The 24634-nt window shown below is 36.3% G+C and overlaps 1 pseudogene; it reads left to right on the plus strand.

The window, feature by feature from the left end:
* Window positions 1-701: 701 nt before the first annotated feature.
* Window positions 702-2539, plus strand: LOC149256435 (protein NARROW LEAF 1 pseudogene; annotated as a pseudogene).
* Window positions 2540-24634: the final 22095 nt, after the last annotated feature.

Below are 24634 nucleotides of genomic sequence, written 5' to 3' on the forward strand. Positions count from 1 at the left end.
TTGCAAAACCACACATGGTTTTCCTTCACCTCTGTTTTTCAATGCCCACACAAAAACATTACAACATATTTGTGCACTGCTGTGCATACACCCTCTGGTTCTTCTTACTGCCGTAAAAAACCAGTTTTCTCTTTACTCCCGTGCGCAATACATAAAAAAAAAATCAACACACATAGCCATGTATAAAAAACATAATAAAAAAAAACTAACGAGGCCCATAACCATATTAAATGGCCTACACCTAAACTTACGTAAATGCATATATAAAAAAAATACAAATGGGACGTATGCCCATAACCATTTAAAACAGGCCTCCACCAAACAATTACGAACAGCATTAAAAGCCATGACTTTTCTTACACGGCGGTCAAACCATAGACCTTTTACTCCACGTAAAAATTGATTTGACGTGGGCCTGTGCACTTTCCGGAGATCGACGGTGAAGATTTCATGCCCAGATCACTTGGCTGATCCAACGAGGTTCGCACACCAACCTCGGGTAAAACAAACGAACTTTACTGTCCGGGGAAAATGGTTTTGGGGGGTTCGTACACTGGACGCGTGTCTCATGCTGAATGTGTTCGGAGGGCTCCAAGGAAAAACAGCCTTTGCCAAAAGGCGGTGCGAACAAGGTAGATGGTTTTGTTTGGTGGTTTTCGGCTGCGTTGAAATTACACTTTTAACACTAGTATTAGCACCGGCGAAACATATATTGCCGAAAACTATCATATGATGTTGGGTGGATTCGGTTTGGGTTCTCAGGTATATTGTCTCTGCTCAGAACGAAATATTCTGTGCAGAAAATGAAATCCGAATCGGCTTACATTGCTGAGCTGATGTGAAGAATCATACCCAAGTTCAGTTTTCATTTTTTGGGCTCATACCCAAGTTCGTTTTCATTCCTGGGCCACTGTAGAAATTATACCCAAATCTATTCCATTATAGGGTCATTAAAAAAAGCATATCCGAGTGTGTTTCATTGTTGGGTTATTGGGAAAAGAATGCCCAAATCAGTTTGTGTCACTGGGTTGGGTTTAAAATGCCGATAACACCAGCTTCTGCTTTTGTATATTGCCATCTTATACATATTTTATAGCGATGGTAGCGGTGGGTATTTCTAGTTTTTATTTGTTTTTGCTTTCTCAATACAAATCCATGGTTCTCGGCTGAGTCGAGTACAGTAAGTACTGCATTATGTGCTATAGGTCTACTGTTATAGCGGTAGTTTGTGTAGATTTGGAGGTTTTTAACCGTATTTGGAGATGGTGGATGAGCCGCTACAGTTGCTACCCGCTCACTCAGAAGAGGTAGGGGATCCAGTAGGTTCTGCGCTGTTGGCTAGTGAGGTGGTGGTTGGGGTCAAGGAAGAAGTTGGGGAGGAAAACACCGAGGCCACCGAACTTCCCATGTCTCACGAGAAGAAGCTCAGGTTCAAAGCTCAGGAGCAGCAGCAGTCCTATTGGGATCGTTGCATGTAGGCCCAGTGAGGAGATGGATGTCACGAGAGCTTTACGACTAGGCAGGCGTTACTCAGGATCGATGCAATCAGAAGAGTCAGCCTTGGATCGTGAACAGACTGTGACCGGTAATTCTGGCCGTCATCCACGTTCGGACAGCCCCCCTCTTCAGGCATTTGCATCAGGTGGACAGCATTCTGAAAGTAGTGCAGCTTACTTTCTTTGGCCACCATCAAACCGGCTTAACGGTACTGCTGAGGAGAGGGCAGCTTATTTTGGTGGCGTTCAGAAAGAAGTAGATTCAGATAACACTGGAGCACTTACCAAGCGGACATCAAGACTGCAATTGGTTTTCGCATTAGACAGGGGGTGCTGACAATAATTCCTGCTATTCTTGTGTTTGTGGCTAGAAAGGTGCATAAGCAATGGCTTCTTGATGTCCAGAGGCTACCTTCTGTTCTTGAGGGGCCTGGTGGTGTTTGGTGTGATGTTGATGTTGTTGAATTCTCATATTATGGTGCACCGGCAGCAACACCAAAGGAACAGTTGTATACGGAGCTTGTAGAAGGTTTGCGGGGAAGTGATCAAACCATTGGGTCTGGTTCACAGGTTGCAAGCCAAGAAACATATGGAACATTGGGAGCCATAGTTAAAAGTCGAACTGGCTCTCGTCAGGTTGGATTCTTGTACAAGATTCCGCAGAGGAAGATGGAGCCGAAGGTATGGGTTATGTGCCAAAGAAGACGACAGGTGTCTTTCCGACCTCGAAATCAGTGAAGAAATTAAGCAGAAAAGAGAGCAAAAATGCGTTGACTAAGACAAGGAAATAAAATGTCCCAAGACTGTAAGAGGTCACCATCTAGATGCTCTGCCACAGGTCGATTGTGATTATCTAGTCGTCCCTATAAATGTCAGAGACACAAAGAAGGCCTTGAATTTGCCTGTACCACAGGGTTCCAAGAGTTCCAGAGCAATGAAATTAGATGCTGAGGAAATGGATGTGAGCTCATACAAGCAGGATTGAGGCTCTGTGCCAGAGGATAAGTTTCCAGAGGATACTAAACCGATTCAAGTGGTAGGTAAACTACATTTTATTTTTATTGTTTAATTATAAGAATTAATTGAAGAAACTTGCCCATGAGTGACTTCCGTTGCTTTAGGTGAAAAGTCTGGATGGTAATTTTTCTACCAAAATCGCCTCGTGCTTTCCTGTTATGCCATTTAGGTGGTGCAGACAACAGTGATAGTGAAGCCTGGTGGTTGGGTTAAACTATGCTGACCTCACTAGTGAACCAATGCCTTATTGGTGGCGTATGTAGAGATTTTCACTTTTGAAATAACTAATAGCTTGCCATATGTCATTCAATAGAACAGTTTAGTTTGGAGGTCGATATTCCCAAGTAAATTTTTGTTGAAAATAATGGGCAATGAATCGAAGATTAGATCTACCCCTGACCGATGGAAGTCTCTACCCTGTGCTACATACCCATTTGATGACAGGCAACACTGTTCAGATCAATGTCAGTAGAGGCGTGACTAGTATACCTCTTTTCCATTCAGTTCTTGTTCCTATTATCATTTCCATTCCTCTGTTGGGATTACACTTCTACAACACCACCAGTTTTTAAGTGCATGATATATGCAGGGAGATGGGTGGGCTCAAGTTGCTTATCCGTCAAAATTCTATAGTCACAATTCTAGTCTTGTTTTGTTTCTGGTTATGTTTATGTTTCCTATTTCTAGTAAAGTAGGTTTTGTATCTCCAAACCTCAATTTTATAGTGGTAATGTACGCCGTCAGGGAGTTGATTTACGCTTATTATTCCCCAGAAACCTTGAGTCCTATTTCCTGTTCTATTCACCATGTAGTCATGTCTCTTGTTTTGCTTATGTTTTACCCTTTTTGGTAAAATACGCTTAGACTGTGGATTGATATTTTAATAATGCCATAACAAATTTCCTATGAATATAAGGCAAAGTAATGCACAGGACTTGAGTAGGTCATGAAATGTTCAAATAGAAAAATCGTCTTTGACGTTGGTGTAGCCCTAATCATTTTGGGTGAAAATGCAAATATTCTGAATTGATTTTTCTTAAAATTATGTTATCGAACTTTTTTTACCATTTTACATATATGGAAAAACCTCAGCCCTACCAAGTAAGTTCATGCAGGCTCTCCACTTTACAATATATTTTTGCTGGCTTGATCTAATAATATTTTTCTTACAATTATAAAATCTTAATCTTTGCTTTTTTACAAAAAGGCTATACCTTACTTCTAGTTTCTAAAAGCGCGGTATGCTGGACACACTGATGTAAAAGAAAAGATGGGAATGTGCCTTTTTGTTTAGGCTATTGTGTGGGTTTTTTTCAGCCGTTGCATAACCTTGCAATAGGTTACTCATTATCAAATTTTCCTTGTTGTCAACTTGTCGGTCTTAGAGATGAAGTCTCATTGTTTTTGTTGAATCTTGTGTCATGAGTGATCTCCTTAGGGGTTTCAGAGTCTCCTAGCTTGGAGCTCTCAATTTTACTGTGGAATCTTCATTCTCATACCCTCTTACTCCCCCTACTTCCCTGTACATTTGTATATTCTATATTACTTTTTCTATAACTCTGTCTTTTGTTTCTAATTTCCATATTTTCCTGTTGTCTTACTTGAGTGAAATATTTGGAATTAGTTAACAATAAACTGTAGCCTAATAAATCTATGCCTTTTTATGGAAAGGACTCGCAGAAATAGATTATTAGTTAACAGTAGATTCTAGCCTAATAAATCTATGCATTTTTATGGAAAGGACTCGCAGAAATAGATTTATCTGTTTCAGGGTTCTGGTTTTGACATGCAAGTAAAATCATAATTTTATTTATTGTGTACATTTTTTTACAGAGTTATTCTCAAATGTGCTTATCACTAAAATCTGGGAAAAATCCCGAGTTAGAGGGACAATATGTATTCTTTTTGGCAAAAGGATGAATTTAAGGTTGCAATAAATGAAATTGAGATTATATAACATGATTGTTTCATTAGAGCAAGAGGCTCTGAGAATCTGGGTACTGTTTCTGGTAAGGATTTGATTTTTAATGTGAGTTAAGCCATAAGAGTTATCTAGTTAGATGTTAGCATAGTCTGTAACCATGCTTGATTAATAGCTTGACTCTGTAACCATGCTTGATTAATAGCTTGATAAGTATTATTAGCTCATCATGAAAAAGGGTTAGTAACCTTACCAAAGGCTATCTAGGCTAAATAGTGTATTACTTATCTATGTTGTAATGCTTACCTATTTAGAACACTAGCACTACCTATGGTTAGTCTAGTAAATCCTGGTTATTAGTTAAATACACCATAATAATACCAGCTACATCTTACTTGCTAGTTTAGCCTGGAGTTAATATCACTCTTATGGATTAACTTTATCTAATCACACTAGTTGGGCATTTACAAAGGCATAATTATCTAATAACAATTTGAATATGATAAGATATATGTCTTATGTAATTAAGAGTAATAATACCAGCTACATCTTACTTGCTAGTTTAGCATGGAGTTAATATCACTCTTATGGATTAACTTTATCTAATCACACTAGTCTGGCCATTTACAGAGGCATAATTATCTAACAACAATTTGAATATGATAAGATATATGTCTTATGTAATTACAGTCCTATCTTCAGGACGATTGATAGTCTTGTGCATGTGTAAGAGTATTTTCAATTACACTTGTTGAGCTAAATCAAGCTTGTTACTTGCACTGAGCTTGAGTGGTTTACTCATGATACATAAAACTAAGTCTAGCTAGAATTATAGGCATGGCTTAGTCTATTACATCGCAGTAAATGATATAAGGAAAAGTACAATGTAGTGAGTGATATAAGGCAAAGTATATGGTGCTACATTAAGGAAGTGCATGTGAAGTTCTCATGTCACTCCTGTGTTTCATCTCAGAACTATATTATTATGCTGAGGGAAAAAACTCATATTTTGGAGGAGGTCTTAAATTGTTTTGATCTGGGAAGCGAGATAGAAATGAATTTATGGTGGGGATTAATGGGAGGAAAAGGAAGATTGTATGAAATTCTAATGATTTTTAGTGAATGTATATTTTATTGCAGAGAGGCCAAAGAATGTGCTTACCATGTGCTTACCATGTGATTGGATGGGAGCTTACTGGGCTTCAGCAAAAGGCCTGACTCTAATCCCAAATAGTTCTACAATTTTTTTAGTCTCTCCATCCAACACACAGTGGAGAAATGACAGATTGTTGGTAGCCAATATCAACAAGAGTGAACAACTCATGCCCGTGAAGAAACTGGATGATTGGGGGAGCAAGAGTGAACAACTCATGCTCTATTGCTTCATAGTATTCATTGGAGGTGCCTGGATCAATTGATGGATAACGAGTTGCTTCAATGGTTTCATATAATCATGTATTGAGCTTGGACCCCACACCAACATAAGAGGATATATTTTTATACTTGATGCCCTTCTTTTTCCTAGTCAATCCAATTCAGGGGTGATCCAGATTAATAAAAGTCTTTTTTTCCTGAAAGAAGGCCCTTTTGATTGTTGGTAGCTCAAGACCCAACGATTCATCATTATTTAGGTTTTCCACATCTGTATCTATATTGAGATAGGGGAAGTATCCATTTCTTTATTTTTATATAAGGGAGGAGATGAAGTCGAAGACCTCAGGTTTGGATATAGATTGGAATATTTGCCTTTGGAAATGTGTCAGTGTTGACCTGCCATATGAATAATAATATAATCTTCATTATTCTCCATTATGCTATGTCTATGTGGCACCGATTGGGAGTCCATTCCAAGGATTATCTTTCCAAGAGCCATTTGACTAGTGTCCTTTATTATGAAATTATGGATGGGAGCCTCCTTAAGCACAAACATATGCAGTTCATTTGAGGGCTCCCGAGGGGTTTGTTCCATATTATATAAAGTAGGAACTTGATTGAAACCAGGAGCCATTCCATTCCTTTTGATACGATCCCCACAAAATCTGAGTGAACATTCCGGTATTAGATGTCTGGTATTATGGCACCCCAAACATCTAATTGGGATTACCTGGTAATCCACTTTTGTGTGATTGAGTGAGGATTGTAGAAGATGTCAAGAGTCACTAGCATACCTCCTTTGTAATCAAATTCAATTAAAAACCAGGCAACCCGTTTGTCCAGTGCTCAAGATACTGGCCCATTGTAACAGATATCTCAACGAGTTAAAACTCAATCCATGGACCATTGAAGAGTTAGATCCAGCATTCAATATTGTAATGAGAATATATGAAATACATCAATATTATCTATGCATTCATAAGCAACATCTGATAAACACCTTTGGCAACTAGCCTTTAGTTTTTATTAGAGATGCATGAGAATATATGAAATACACCAACCTTATCTTATGCATTCATAAGCAACATTTGACAAACACATTTGGCATCTAGCCTTTAGTTTTTACTAGAGATGCATGAAGCATTATATAAACACAATGCAATCTTTTGGGAAGTCTATTCAAATGTGGAACATTACTATGGAAGCCAAGTCAAGCATTGATTTTAGACCTTGCATGCACATTTCATGGATTGTTGTAGTAGTGATATAAAAATGGACTAGGTCAGTTATATTATATATGTCAAAGATAGTTTAACTCGAAGTATGAAATTGCCATTTAAGCTATAAACCTGACTAAATGGTCCAAACTTGAAACTGTGACCCTTCCTTGCAAATTGCATGTGCTACCAATTAATCATAGTTAAATGGTTTTAGATTCAATACGAGAGTAATCTTATGGAGGAGCTATTGGGTTTGGAAAGTCACCATAGAACAAAGGCTAGTGGGTTAATCTCCTAAAACAAGGTGTTAACATAGTCTGTCGAGAGGTACATTTTGCATTAGGATAACCCCTAGGCTGCTATCTTTTATGAGGAAGCAAAAACATGGAAAATGTTTGGTTAGGTAGGAATACAACTTGTCAATTTGGTCTAGCTTGAGTGATTAAAAGAGAATGTTGTTAGGCTCTCCACCATTTCATGGATTGATATACTGATGAGACAAAAGAGGCTCTCTCTTGAGACTTGACTAGGTGATTCATAACAGTGGTGGTGTTGGTGCCTTAACTTAGCTAGAAAATGCCAAAACTCTATTGATGCACAAAATTTATTACTGAATCTACCTTAGAGTATGCCATAGTCACTCAATATGACATGCATGGTTTTACCAAGGAGGCCCTAAACTTTTGAACAATGTAACTTTACATTGGTATCCTGGTAGTAGTTGCATTGGTCTTATTAGCATTACACCACTTTTAATATGGGCCTTCACAACAAAGAATCACCATTGTTGATTTGTGTTAAAAAGAAACATAACATGCAATAGATTTCTTTTGGCATGCAATGTTGTTGTTGGTAGTTTTCTTGTATTTGTGCCACATGTAAAGCTAGTGTTAAATTTCTTTCACCTTGCAATATTTTTATTGGAAACGTGCTTGTGTTTGGGCTAGAAACTATGCTAGATTTCTTTTTCTTTGCAATATTGTTGTTGTCAATTTGGTTGTTTATGATAAAAGGAAATCTAGCAAGTGTTAGATTTCCTTCACCTTGGCAATGTTATTGGAAATGTTGTGCTTGTGTTTGGGCTAGAAGTTGTGCTAGATTTCTTTTGCCATGCAATATTGTTGTTTTCAATTTGGTTGTTTAATATAGAAGGAAATCTAACACGTGTTAGATTTCCTTCACCTTGGTAATGTGCTTTTGTTTGTGCTAGAAGGAAATATAGCATGCACTAGATTTCTTCTGGCATGAACTGTTGTTTTTGGTAGTATGCTTGTATTTATGCTACATGTAAAGCTAGCATGCGTTAAATTTATTTTACCTTGTGACGTTGTTATTGGAAATGTGATTGTGTTTTTGATAGAAGTTGTTGGATTTTGTTTTCCCTACAATGTTATTGTTGGCAATGTGCTTTTGTTTGTGCTAGAAGTAAATCAAGCGTATGCTAGATATCTTTCACACTGCATGTTGTTTTTGGCAATGTGATTGTGTTTGTGCTAGAATAAACTCTAGAATGTGTAAGATTTCTTTTACTTTGGAATGTTTTTGTGAGTAATATGCTTCTATTTACGTTAGAAGGAAATTTAGCATGTGGTGGATTTACCTTAGAATATTCTTATTAACAATGTGCTTGTTTGTCCTAGAAGGAAATCTAGCATGTGCTAGATTTATTTGACCATGTAATGTTGCTTCTAACAATATGCTTATGTTTGTAGTAGAAAAAATGATATTGATTGTTAGCTTTCATTTGAGGAAACAATGTTTCATTACATACAATATTACTACCATACTATTTTAATTTTTGCATCTATATTACTTTTTCGTAAGTTGTGTGTTTTGTGAAAATATAAAGTCACACTTTACATGGTTCAACCTTTTAATTACAAGTTACAATTTAATTGTTGTTACAGAATTGATACAAGCTACCATGGAAAATATAATTTTGGCAAAAGGGGACTATGTTGATCTCCTTATTAATTATCAAGTCATGGGGCTAGGAAGGGTCGAATTTGCAGAGTCTGGAACTTATTATGTTGGAGAAAGGGTTAATGTTGGTTATGTTACAATTTTGATAATTGATGTAACTCAACCAGATTTGATTGATGACAATGTTAATGAAGGGGACATACATCCATGGAAGATCATGGATTTGAGACACAACATAGGTAAATCAAAATATTGAAGCATGTGTTATATATTATTGATAGCATAATAAATGTTTTTTTTGGAGTAAATACTAACCTTACTTACATTCGTTTATAGGTGCAAATGTTTCTTCCACATTTTCTATTGGAGCCAAGGTAGATCTTTTGCAACATGGAGTGAAGGTGGGCGAGGGCTCCATATTCAATACAAAGCTTGGGCATAAAGTGCATGGAAAGATGGTAAAGAAAGGATGCATAGTGGTTAAAATCGAGAAGGTGTTAAAACATAATGCTCCTCTACCACATCCAAAAGGATTTGAGCATACACTTGGGGGTGCATTAGAATCTTATGAAATTTGGCCAGAATCAGATTTGGAGCCCAACTGTCATGATCATGCCACAAATATTCCCCAAGATAGGGTTAGATTCGTATGTACAAAGGTTTCTCTTACACATGAATGCATGGGAACAAGCATGTGCATTGCCAATGGAATGCTAGTTAATGTTCGCAAGGATGACATTGTTGAGGGTGAAACACTAGGTGAAATGGATTTTGGTGTTTTTCTAGAAGAGATAGATGGAAATTGTGAGATATGCAGAATTGGGGATAAGTCTATACACTGTTTGGTTAGATGGCCAATAAGTAAGTTGGTGGATAACAAAGGTGTGATATTAAGGGTCAAAGAAAAGTTCAAGGAGCCACCCAAGGAAATGGTGATATGGGATGTTATAGAGGACACAAATCCCTTAAACAATTGGGATGGGTACTTTTGTAATGAAAAAGATAGAAATTCAATTGATATGCATGTAACAAGGCCATATAAGAGGGTTAAACGAGTTATGGCTACAAAAAAATGCAAAATGTCAAACAAAAATAGATGAAGAGAAAGAAATTCGAGTTTTGGCAACAGATGTATGTTGTAGAAAAGATTGTCTTCAACATGTGGATAGGGCCATTGCAGGTGCTAGAAGGGATATGAGACAATTAAATAAAAATGGTATTAGAGAATTTGTCTTGAATTCACTCATGTCAAACACAGTCATGTCAAAGGGCCATGGCCATGGCCATGGCATACCACCTATTGCTAGAAATGTAAAGGACATGAGATTTAATGGGAATATTATTTGTAAGAAAGCATGGTATAAGATACATAAAATTCCTCAAAGCACATTCTATAACTACCAACATTATTTCCAACATGGACAGATCAAAGCTATTCATGGTAACACGAACACATCCAAAGCAAGAGCTCACACAGTGGCAACCATAGAAATATTGCACAAAATTGTAATCGATAATTCAGATTTTTCACCAAACCAAACATGTCAAGTTGAAGAAGATGGAACATCTGCTCCTTTAAGATTGCTTCCTTCGACTTACACACAAAATTCTTTGTTAAAAGAGATCAATGAGGCTCTTCAAAAGCTCAATTACCCATCAATATCACAGTCAACAATGAGCAAGATCTGGAACACTGAGTTTCGAGATGTGGCATTTTCGAAGAACACCAACTTCAGTAAATGCAGTGAATGTATTGTGTTGAAAGCACAAATGAAGTCAGCAACTACAAAAGAGTTGGAAGAAAAGGCACGAGGTAGGTTGAAGAAACATAACAAGATTGTTATGTGTGGAAGATATTGCTATTATGTCCATAGAATTATGTCATAGCGGTTTCCAAAGGAGTATTTGAGCATTATCCATGATAAAGTGGGCAAAACAAAGACTTCAATCCCAAGGCTACGTGTCAAATCAAAATCTATTGTAGGAACAAATTTAGGTTTGTCATTGACAGGTATGCTTACACATGGGCATAAGGCAGGGGGTTTTGGTCATTTCTCCTTTCCATTTGTCCATATGGGATCACAATTTACTATTACATCCCCTACAAAGTGCTTAGGGACCTTGAAGACCCACAAATGGATATGTATGGTGATCTACTTTATGAAAGTGGAATTTCAAGAAACCCACTTACAAATGCATTACTTGACACCTCTATTTACTCCAAATTTCAAGGGTACAAGGATGATTTTATATCTCATGGAAGTTCAAAAAGTCAAAATGTTGATTTTAAACCTCTTCCTCCACATTTGTTGTTACAGTTGGACAATGTAGCAAGTGATAATAAGAATTGTTGTCTTTTCATGTTTCTATCACTTTTAATTGCAGTTGGTGTCTTCATCACTATTGAGGTTGGGTTCTTGCCTGTGGGGCACACCCATGAAGACATAGATGGAACCTACATAAGAATGTCTTCCAACCTAAAAAGTAAAGATATTTATTCTTTACCTGAAATGATGGATACATATTGCACAATTGAAGAAAATCGAGTGTTTCCACCTACACTTATTGACAAGGTCTATGACTTCAAAAGTTTCCTTAATGGATACATCAAGGAGGGAAAAAATGCACTAGTTGGACATCGTAATGTCCAATACTTCCAATTTCTTGTGCTCAATGATGTTCTAGTACTAAGGTACAAAGAATCAACTAGAGATATTGAGTGGTCAGAACCAGGTGAGTTATGGAATATAGATGATGAAGGCCGACCTATAATTCCCATAGGGAAGCCATCTTTCTTAGCTTCCAAACAGAATGATGTCTATTTAAAAGAACTAAAGGAAGGGATAACATCATACATAAAAATGTGGAAAGACACTATTGGGAATGAGGATTCACCAATTGTTATAGAGGAATGGAAAAATAAAGTAGTGTATTGGGAAAAAGTTCTTGATACATTAGATGGAATCTATAATGATCATAGAATAATAGATGAAAGTGATTCATCTTCCGAGGATTTATGGCCTAGGACAAGGCACATTGTTGATGTTGATCGTAATGCACTCCAAGTAATCTCAAGTATTATGGATGGAGATTTTGATAATGTGATAGATGAACCAATATATGTTGGACCCAAATGCAACAAGCCAAAACCAACTTTCAATCCGATGATTGATGTTGAGAAAGGAAAGATGTTGCTAGTTAGATCAGGAAATGAGGATGCAGGAGAGATGATTTGGATGGCAAAATCCATCTCAGATATCTTTAGGGATAATAAAAGTGAGAATCTTCATGTAAAGGTTGACTGGTGGAAGCCTATGTCAGGGAAATACAATGGAAAATTTTTAGAGCAATATTGGGTACCAAATCCCGATGAGACAAAACTTGGCTCTATTCCAATTAATACCATAGTGTGGGCATGGATGCCAAAGAAAGAACATTGCAAGAAGACCAAGATAAATAAATATGGAGTAGAAGCCATTCTTGATCTACTTGAGTGAATATCTTAAGAGTAGGTTTATATGATTCATGAATGTAATTTTTTTTGAAGGATCTATTAATATACATTTAGACACACTTTTCCATATTTGTTGTATATCAAATATTCTCTTCATATTCTTTTTGGAGGAGTTTTATATTATTTAATATTTCAATTAATCATGTGTTATACAAATTACATGACAATGCCATAAAATATTTAAGTTTTCAAAGCTTTATTTGACCAACATGACTTTTCACCATATCAAATATGCATAATCGAATTCAATAATGCACTTAAAAACATCTTCTAAACTTGGTCTATTAAAAAACAATGGAGTACTTAATTAGTATTCTATTTAATATAAACCATTTAAACACTTAATGAATAAATGCTAGACACTTGATATAATGTTTGAGGTGAGTTTTCCTTAATTTTCCTTATTGTAATTGATATAAATCAAATTCATTATTTTGTTGCACTCTAATTTATAAAAAAAATATTTTGATCATTGAACAACACAACTAGAATTATAAAATATTTCCTCTTATAGATTTTGAAGTGGTGCCAACATTGTACTAGTATAATTAATTTGTACTCAAAGTAGGAAAAGTAGTTAGTGTCAATTTAAAATTGTAAGAAAAACAATATTAGTATATTGTTAAATAACTTTATAGGCAAGTTTTTTCGCAAAATCTATTATTAACGAGTCAAATTTAATACGTAAATATAAATGTTAATGATAATAGAAATAATGTAAGGAATCTAAGTTTTAGATGAATGTTAATATGTTCTTTTCAATATAATATCCTTCCACACCATAGCTTTAAAAACTAAACATTTGTAATAAATATCTTAGTCAATTTTCTCTCTTTCTTGTTGTATTTGAAAATAATCAAATTGTACTACTTTGTTACTATTCTAATTCATGATTGGTTTTGATCATTAAAATGATTAGTAATTGAGACGAGAGGCTCATTTTACAACCCAATATGGGGGAAAAATAAAAATTATGTTCTAAATAGAAAAATAAAAAAAAAAGAATATTTTGTAAAGTAATTAGAAGTATATAAAATGTGTGAATTAGATGTTTAAATCTAATACTTTTCAAAAATATTTCAGCTAGAGATTCAGAGAAACTATTTGAAGATTTATGTTAACTAATTTATGTCAATATCAACTTCATATATATCTATATATAAGAAAAAAGTTTTTTTATGGTTAAAAATTTAATTTGGTCGTATATATACTCTATTTAACATTCAAAAATACAGTGTCAACAATGAAAAATAACACATTGTATCTTTCACTCAAAATGTTTGCAAGTGAAGAAATTTGATCCCTACATCTGCACTTAAAATGGATTTATGATGGTATATATTGGGCACATTACTATGATCATTTGTCATTAAATAACTTTATACTTAAAATATAGCTTGCATATTAATCTATTATTCATTAAGTAAGCCTCAAGTTTTTAACATAAAAGTACAAATAATAAATAAAAATAAATTATGCTACTACTCGCATTCAACATTTAATTTGATCCTAAAAAAATATTTTCTCCTCAACTCTAAAATGGTGCAAACTTCCTACAATAGTATGTAATGTTGATATTGATAATGATGATTATCATCCACTAAGACCAAATATGGTATATAAGAAGGTAAAAAGATATTACTAAATGTTATTTTGAATTGTATTGTTATGCTCAATAAACATTAAAAGAAGTGTTTCAAGCTCATCATAATTTTGTTTAGTTAAACAATCCAGAAAGTTGGCAGCGTCACAAATATTTTGAAATTTAATTCCAATATTAGTATAAACTAGATGATCTATGACAATTTTTAAATCTTCAACCATATTACTAGTGTTTCAAAGGTGATAGCCTTTTTATTGCGTTAACACTCTTTTTAGTAATAATCATAACTTAACACATACATGATATTTACTGTATATCGGATTATAATTAAATGGGTTAATAATAGTAACATACACATCATTATTTTCATAAAATAACTTTAACAAACTTATCTTTTAATATAAACCATAATATTAAAATAGATAATGTAAGGAATGCACATTAAGATGTGAAAGATTTGCTTCTGCAAGTTTAAATAAATTTGTTTTATAAATTTTATCATGATAATTTTTACACAAAAAATGGTGAATATCTACATTAAAATTAGTGAACTAAGTGACTTTCTAATTTCTCATTTTGAAAAAATTTAATCTAGTTAAAGTTCTAAATAATGGTATATATTGGACACATTATTAAGATCATTTATCATTAAATAACTTTATGCTTAATATATATCTTGCATATTAATCTATTATTCATTAAGCAAGCCTCAATCTGTTTCTCACATTCAACATTTAATTTGATCTTAATTTATTTTTTTTCTCCTCAACTCTAAAATAGTGCAAACTTCCTACAATAGTATGTAATTATGATGGTGATAATGATGATTATCATCCACTAAGACCAAATATGGTATATAAGAAGGTAAAAAGATATTACTAAAGTTATTTTGAATTTTATTGTTATGTTCAAAATGCATTAAAATAAGTGTTTCAAGATCATCATAATTTTGTTTAGATAAACAATTAAGAAGGTTGGTAGCATCACAAATATTTTGAAATTTAATTCCAATATAAGTATAAACTGGATGATCTATGAGAGTTTTTTAATCTTCAACCATATTACTAATGTTGCAAAGGTGATAGACTTTTAAATTGTGCTAACACTCTTTAATAGTAATAATCATAACTTAACGCATACATGATATGTACTATATTGGATTATAATTAAATGGGTTAACAATAGTAACATACACCATTATTTTCATAAAATAACCTTAACAAACTTATCTTTTAATATAAACCATAAAAAATATTAAAATAGATAATGTAAGGAATCCAAATTAAGATGTGAAAGATTTTCTTTTGCAAGTTTATATAAATTTGTTTTATACATTTTATCATGATAATTTTACACAAAAAATGGTGAATATCTACATTAAAATTAGTGAACTAAGTGACTTTCTAATTCCGCATTTTGAAAAAACTTAATCTAGTTAAAGTTCTAAATAATGGCATATATTGGACACATCACTAAGATCATTTGTCATTAAATAACTTTATACTTAATATGTATCTTGCATATTAATCTATTATTCATTAAGCAAGCCTCAATCAACTTTTTTATTAACATAAAAGTATAAATAATAAATAAAAATAAATTATGCTACTACTCACATTCAACATTTAATTTGATACTATTTCTTTTTTCTCCTCAACTCTAAAATGGTGCAAACTTCCTACAATAGTATGTAATTATGATGGTGATAATGATGATTATCATCCACTAAGACCAAAAACGATATATAAGAAGGTAAAAAGATATTACTAAAAGTTATTTCGAATTTTATTGTTAATATGCTCAAAACGTATTAAAAGAAGTGTTTCAAGATAATCATAATTTTGCTTAGTTAAACAATCAAGAAGGTTGGTATTGTCACAAATATTTTGAAATTTAATTCCAATATGAGTATAAACTGGATGATCTATGAGAGTTTTTTAATTTTCAACCATATTACTAGTGTTTCAAAGGCAATAGACTTTGAAATTGTGCCAACACTTTCTTAGTAATAATTGTAGCTTAACACATACATGATATTTACTATATCTGATTATAATTAAATGGGTTAATTATAGTAACATACACATCATTATTTTTATAAAATAACCTTAAAAAACTTATCTTTTAATATAAACCATAAAAACTATTAAAATAGATAATGTAAGGAATCCAAGATTAAGATGTGAAAGATTTGCTTGAGCAATTTTATATAATTTTTCTTATAAAGTTTATCATGATAATTTTTACACAAAAATGGTGAATATCTACATTAAAATTAGTGAACTAAGTGACTTTCTAATTCCTCTTTTTGAAAAAACTTAATCTAGTTAAAGTTTTAAATTCTAGATCCACTGAATACTTCCAAATTTAATGAAATATGTGTTTGGATATGTGTTATTCTATAAGTTTATCAGGTGCTATTGGAAAGAGTCGATAATGCGGACAAAACCGACCTCCCTAGAAGAAAAGGCTTTCTAGTGACAATAACCCTGAGGGACATTGAAAACAGGTAAAGCTTAATCTACCATACGTAATTTAGAAGATAAAACTTCATCAATAATACCCAAATCATCTTGATTTTCTTCCTTCTTTGCGTTGTCAACAGAGTCCTTTCGTTTCCAACAATATTTCTTGAGATGCCCTATTTTGTTGCAATACCAACATTTGACTTTACAGTTCTTTCCTTTTGGTTTTGATTTGGAAGAACTTGTTTCTTTCTCCCCTCTTTCCTTGGACTGACCTCTAGCTACCATGGCTTCTAGTGCAAAAGTTTCAATGCTATATATCCTTTGTACTTCTTCAGATAATAGAGCTCCCACAACTGAATCAAATTACAAAGATTCGACTATATTCAAATTGATAGAAGTTAGAAAGTGATCCCAAGACTCAGGAAAGGATCATAATGAGGTAATAGCTTTATCTTCTTCTTGAAACTTAACATTCATATATAAAAATTGGAAAATAAGTGTATTAAATACATTTAAATTTTCTAGAGGTTTAGTACCTTCCTTCATCCAAAGGCTATACAATTTCCTCTTGGTGGGCTCCAGTATTGCAGCAATAATGCTGCAACTCCTGGAACTCCCTTCTTTAATTTTATCAACCCGGTAGTTCGTAACAAACTTGGAAGCGACGGTGTTGTATGCACAAGTACTAGCTCTTGTCGCAACTGTCACTTCGTCAGCTGGCACAAGTCTGCTAGGGCTCAAGCCAACTTCTATATGCTCTCAGAAGAAGCTTTCTAAATGATGGACGAAGGCTATCTCAAGGGAAATTGATTTATTTTGCAAAAATGAACTGAAAGCCAACCAAAGCATGGAAACCCTAGTAAACCCTAATCTGACTAGTTTAACCTCTATGGTGCAATAGTGAGAGTGCAAATGTCTACAAATGATGCCATTACTTCTAATGATGTGAAATGCATGAACTCAAACTACTTCTATGAAAAAGAACATTGTTTTTGTATTTTTGCTTAAGTGGATGGAGTGATTATGAATTTGTTGCTTATTAGGGTTTGGTTGTGCAGAGGTGGTGCGAAGGGAGAGAAAGCTTGGGAAAGGTCAGGATGGCTAGGAGAGGTCCCAGAGGGTCCCTAGCATCAGTCCACAGAAGTATACAACGTTCAGGTGCTCGGCAACCAAGTTTGCAGGCTTCTACAGGATGTCTGCAGGGGATCCTACAGGAAACTCAGGGATTTCTACAGGAAGGCTACTACCTTCTACAGGATGTGCTGTAGTGGGAGTTTTGGGTGATGGAGGAGTGGAGGAGTGGTATGAGTGAATAGGTAGGATGGAAATGAGGCTTGTGATGGCTCAGGAACAGAGAACTAAAGTGGAGAAAGAGTGCATGCATGGATCTATAATTAAAATAACTATGTGGCAGCTTGCATGAAAGCATAAGACTGTGTTTTTTGGTGGTTGGTTCAGACTGCACCCCGATCTCTAACGGAGATGGCAGTGAGGTCCTATCAACCTTTTCTGGAGCTCCAATAAATCACAATCCTCCTATTCTAGCTAAGCAACCGAAAGCAATTTAACCCTAAGCTAATACTACTCAATCTCATGAAAACTAAATCAGCAGACTGTAATTTCGAATTGCATGTCAAAGCAAAGAAACAAAGTGCTGGAATAGAAGGCAAATAACACTACAAGAAGAGGAGATCTATTGCTCTCAGGTTGGGCCCTAACCTGAGAGCTATAGCTCCCTTAAAAACTCAGAATTGAATCCAAAGCTGCCTACCTTTATTGAATAATCATCAAGAGTCTAACATCATGCCAAAACTGGCTTACAAAGAGCAAAAACAGAGCTACAACATGACTAACCAAATTGACTAACTAGCTACACAAAATGACTACCAACTAGCTAACCAAAATGAGGCCCCAAGCCTTCTTATTTATACAATTTGAGGACCCAACAGTCCTCCTAAAAGTTAGGGACTTGGCTGCCCAAGACTTGGAGTTAACAGCAGTCCTACTTGACTTTCTTGGCTGCCCTTGTGATGATTGATTCGATGGCCCTTGAACTCCGAGCTGATGGTGGAGAATTTGAGGTAAGGGCCCATAAATGAGGGGGACACCTTCCTACAAATCCTCTAGCTTGTTCTCCCACGAATTTGGCTGCCAAGTGCTCATTAAGACCTTCAATTTTGTCTCCAAGTTGACCAAAAAGGCTACACAAAGCACCCATTAGACTTGTTGGCATAATGACTAACCAAATTCACTCTATTAACATAAAAATAATCAAAAACATGCAATAAACAAATGAGAATGGTGGACTAAGCCAACTTAGGAGGTTGAATGAGCCCAAATAATGGTACATTTTTGGGGCTCATCATCACCCCCCTACTGAAAGTGTTGCTCATCCTCTGAGCAACCAATCTCTCTCCTCATCTTTGATGGCCCTGGTGGCTTCTTTGGCTAGCATCTCGGCCGATTTCTCCTTTGGCTTCCCTCTTTTCAAACTTTCCTGTAGAAATTGTTCGCTGGCTTCCTGTAGAAACAATCCTCTGTTTTCCTGTAGAAACAGTCCTGTAGCTGAGTTTTGGCTTCCTGTAGAAATAGACAGCACCACTATATCCTGCTCGGCTGTGGGTTATTTTCCTTTCAGCTTGGCTGTGGCTATCCTTCATCTTCTCCCCTTCTCTGCTCTTCTTCCTCACTGTTAGAAGGACCAATATCATAGGTGAGGGCTTTTATTTCACTTTCTGCTATCAAGTCCCTGAAGACTTCCCAATTTTGTTTCTAACTGCATGGTGTTGACCAAAAGATTCATTATTAGGATCATATTCAGCAATGGAAGAAGCATGCAAATTCCCCTCTGGTGTATTCTTTCTTTTCTTCCTGGCAGCTTGTTTGAGGAAGGGCAATACCTGTGGGAGCAACACCATTATGCTGTGCATTGCTGTGGGCAATATGACTCTACTTGAGAACCTGAAAGTATGCCCTTGCCAACATTAGCTATTGCTGAGTGGTTTTCCATGCGTGGTCTTGCATTTATGATTTCATCTACAGTCCTGCCATGCCCAAAATGTGAAATTTCCATTTTCTTTAGATGAGAAGGGTGATCTGAAATGAATAGCCTGCTAGCAGTGCCTTTGTTATTTGTCAGGAGAGCACATTCCTCCAGGTCTGCCTTCTCTGGACTTCCATAGATATTGAACATATTAAGGTTTACAACAAAGTCCCTATAAAAATCTCACCAACCTTAAAGGGTTCCCTTTATCAGGTTAACTATCAACTTGCTCATTTAAAGTTGGTTCAATCTGACCCTCAAATCTTTAATGCCTGAATGGCTGGCAAGGATTCTTTGCTTCCACTTTTAGACTCTGCAACTTCTTCCAAACGTTTCCAGATCAGTTCACGTTTTTCTTCATTTTCTTTCGCTTTTTCTTGCTTTTCTTGAAATATGCGCCGACACTCATGAAAAAGGTCATTATCCATTTCCCTGAACATCTTTCTCACATTCAATGTCAAACCATGAACTGTCTAGTTCCAATGGCTCTGAGTATTCTTTTCCAAAGCTTCATAAATGAGTGGAAGAAGAACACTGCGATTTTGAGCTATCAAACTGACTATATGGTCATTGTTCCACAAGAAGAGAGCTCGTATTTCAGAGTATGTAACTTCACAAAAAGGGAAGCCATACCTGAATTTGAATACACTTTGAGTGAATCATGTTGCAAGTGCAAGTTGACCAACAGCTGAGCGCTCAGATTTCTGCGTGATTTTTGGAGTGAGGTGGCACATACGTGTGCTGGCTTATGCGACCATTTTGCAATCATGAACTGCAGTGGTCACTATTTGTTCTCTGCTTGAAATCTCATCGATTCAGTTGTACTGGAGTTAGACTGCCCATACTGTTCGTTTTTTGACTTTCACGTGCATGGCTGACCCATGCATGCTGCGTGACTTGCTACAAAACTGGACATCAAGTGAACCTTCCTAAATTCGTGTCTTAATTCCATCACTCCATTCGTTCATGCAGTTCTTGAATTAGATTCATGCAATAGAGGAATAGGTTTTGTCACGTACCTGAAGCCAAATGGTTGCTTGTGAAGCTTCTTGCTGCTGCATGCTCTGATTCTGCTGCTGCATGCTTGGATCCTTTGATTGCAGGAGGCTTGGCTAATGATTTTTGATTGCGTTTCCTTGTGCAGGTGTCCTCTGGCCAGATCTGAGCTGCATGCAATCGTTTCGACGTTCAACTCTGCCCGTTCAAGATGCTGCTGCTGCATGGTCACAAAACCAGAACTTCTTTTTGCCATTTCTCCCAAACGGTAGATCGGATTGATCTGAAACGCGGTGAGCATGTTCCTACCATCATTATGCATCTCCCATAGCAAAATCGTGATCAATGGATGCACGGATTTCAAGAAAAATGGAAAATGGCTGAAGATTTTAGAGCTTGATTTCTCGGAAACCGTGCATCAGAATCGGCTGAAACTGCTTGGTTAGGTTACTATCACCCATGTGCATCTCCCCATGAAACAGGTTTTGAAACGGATGCACGGATATGGAGAAAACACAAAAATGGCTGATGGTGATGGAGGCTGATTTCTTGGAAACCGTGCACCGGAATTGGCTGAAACTGCTCAGGCATGTTGTCATCAACCTTGTACAATTCCCCATAAAATGGTTTGTCAAATGGATGCATGGTTTTCAAGTTATGGCAAAAACAAATTTTGCTCTATGGATTTTTGCTTCAAGGCACTTTGCATGTGTTTGCATGGTATGACAAAATGAATTTTGGCTATGATGTAGGTATGGAGATGATGGAGGAGGAGTTGGAAGATTGCACGAGGACTTCTGAACCCTTGAGGAAGCTACCATGTTCGCCAAACCACTTTTTGAAATGCATGCCTAGTTTCCCACAATTTCTACAGGAAGTTCATGTAGAAGCACAATGAGAAGCACAAGGAGGTGGAAAAAATGATGGATGAAGGCAAGGGATGGACACACAAGTGCTTGTAGGCCTAATCAATAGATTCCCACCATTAGATTCACTTTTGAAATTGGATTTGGCTCGTCCAAAGGTTCTACAGGATGTTTCCTGTAGAAATACAGAGCTTCCTGTAGAAGGCAAGAAAATTCCTTTGACCTTGATTTGAGTGCTCCTCCTGTCATGAAACGTCCTTCTTTAACCTGCAATGTCATTGCTGCAACATGAACTTATTCAGTGGAGATTAGCTTTATTTTTCTTTTACTTTTTTCTCTTTTTTTTGAAAAACAACTAGGGCGCCTCATGGAGGTTTTCACCCTAATTGCCTGCCTTGGGCGCCTCCAAGGGAGGTTTTCACGCAAAGATCTTATTCTCTTTTCTCTTTTTTTTTTCAACCCATTGACCGCCTCATGGAGGTTTTCAATCAATGAGCCAATCTAAGGCGCCTCCGAGGAGGTTTTCACCTTAGATTTCTATTTTCCTCTTTTTTCATTTTTTCTTTTTTTTCTTTTTTCTTCTTTTTTTTTTCTACCCTACCCTACTTGAAAAACAAAATCATTTTCAAGTATAAGAATACTTCCAATGGAGACATGTGCACATCGAGATTAGAGACAAAATTATGTGAAGGCTCGGAATGCATGCTTTGACAACTATCCAAATTTCAGAGACAAAATGTTCTGACTTTGAAAGTACAAAACATAGCTGAGGAAGAGAGTACTGCTGCAACTTAGTGACTGTTTGGAACCATGTCTCAATATAGCTTTGATATCCTTGGTCCTTTTGCTGATCTGGATCATTCTTCATGTCACTTTCTATCATGACTTTCTCATCTTCCTCCTTTTGCTGATCTTTCTCTTGAATACATGGAAGGTTTGATGGTAACCATGAGGAAACTCGCTCGATCTTTGATTCTAATCTATTCTCTTCATCAAGTGCAGCCCATGGTTCTTTAATCTCCTCTTCTGAATCTTCTTTTGCCTTTGGTCCTTCAATGTTGTCAATAGATTCTCTCTTTTGCAACACTCTTCCTGAGCTTTGGTGAACATCATTGAGCTCAAAAGGAGTCATTTGCACATGTTGTGCCTCAGCTTTGCAATTGGGTTGAGCTACTCCATTGTATGGCTTTGGAACTGGTACGGGTAGTTGAGTGGAGGTGTGAAATTTAGATGGAGATGGATGGCATTGTGGTTGGGTAGGAATTTGGGGTTGCCTTGGTGGAGGAGGAGGCGATGGTTGTGGATGAGCAGGTGGTGGAGGAAAATGAGCGGGATGAGGGTTGTACTGGGGCCTCCACTCCTGATAAGGTGCATTCCACCGAGGCTGTGGCTGAGCATAAGAGTGACATGAATGAGCAGTTGGTTGGGCATAATATGGATCTGTGAAGGAACAAGGAGGGGGTGTGAACCAGGAAGGATGAGCAGGGGGACCCCAAGAAGGCATGAAGGTGGCTTGGTAAGGGTCATAATAGGTCTCGGGTGTCCCTTGTAGTTCCTGCTGGTAGGGTACGGGTCCATGTGGCCTCCTTTGGTTCATATAACAGAGTGATTCAGTGGCTCCCTTGGCTCTTTGATATGTAGCTTTGATTTTGGGCAAGGAAGGGCACTAATCTGTAGGATGGTATTCTTCACAGATGAAACACACTCCTAGAGAGTGCATTGGACATTCGTTCCTAGGATGCTTTCTAGTGCACCTAGGACAAAAAATGGCCAAAGCCCTCTTGGCTTCTTCTTGCTTCTTTTGGATCCGCAAGGTATCCAGTTGCATGGCAAGAAACTGACTCATATCACTCTTGAAATCTTCCAGCTGATTTGCAAATTCATCTTTGGACAAGATGTTGCTCCCAACATCTCTGCTTGTAGCCATTCGCTTAGAGGAATGTTTTCTTCTTCTTCTCCCCTAGAGGTTCTTCAAATATGTCTTGATTTCCACCTAGGGGTTCTTTAATCACAGCCATCGAAGAAGAGAGAATAATGGCTGTGTGAAGCAGTGGGGGTGTTGTGCAATCATTTTTCTAACTTATCTCTACTCCTACAAGGCATGAAATGAAATCTTTTTGGTTGATTTTTGCTTTTTTCTACTTCTACATGCAAAACTGAAATAGATTGAACTGCAACTAACTATCTTGCTAAAATGAAAATGCAGAATTGAAATGAAAGCATGAAATGACTAATCTATTTTGCTCAAATGAAATTGCAGGAATGAAATGCTAGTCTACGCTTGCGGAATTGAAATGCTAATCTACACTTGCAGCAATGAAATTGCGGAATTGAAATGCTAATCTATGAAAGCGGGAAATGCTAATCTATGAAAGGAGGAAATGCCTATCTATGAAAGCAGGAAATGCTAATCTATGAAAGCAGGAAATGCTAATCTATGAAAGTAGGAAATGTCTATGCTACTTTTGCAGAATGGAAATGAAATAAACTACTTAGCAGAAGGCAAGAGTAAGAAAATAGAAGAAAAGCAACAATTACTAATACTCTGACGCTTCCCCGGCAACGGCGCCAAAAAGATGGTGGGCTCAAGTATTGCAGCAATAATGCTGCAACTCCTGGAACTCCCTTCTTTAACTTTATCAACCTGGTAGTTCGTAACAAACTTGGAAGCGACGGTGTTGTATGCACAAGTACTAGCTCTTGTCGCAGCTGTCACTTGGTCAGCTGGCACAAGTCCGCTAGGGCTCAAGCCAAATTCTATATGCTCTCAGAAGAAGCTTTCTAAATGATGGACGAAGGCTATCTCAAGGGAAATTGATTTATTTTGCAAAAATGAACTGAAAGCCAACCAAAGCATGGAAACCCTAGTAAACCCTAATCTGACTAGTTTAACCTCTATGGTGCAATAGTGAGAGTGAAAATGTCTACAAATGATGCCATTACTTCTAATGATGTGAAATGCATGAACTCAAACTACTTCTATGAAAAAGAACATTGTTTTTGTATTTTTGCTTAAGTGGATGGAGTGATTATGAATTTGTTTCTTATTAGGGTTTGGCTGTGCAGAGGTGGTGCGAAGGGAGAGAAAGCTTGGGAAAGGTCAGGATGGCTAGGAGAGGTCCCAGAGGGTCCCTAGCATCAATCCACAGAATTCTACAACGTTCAGGTGCTCGGCAACCAAGTTTGCAGGCTT

The sequence above is a fragment of the Pinus tabuliformis genome, chromosome 7 (assembly GCF_031772625.1).
Source record: "Pinus tabuliformis cultivar Carrire ecotype Pingquan chromosome 7, CPIR1, whole genome shotgun sequence".
Lineage (NCBI taxonomy): Eukaryota > Viridiplantae > Streptophyta > Pinopsida > Pinales > Pinaceae > Pinus > Pinus tabuliformis.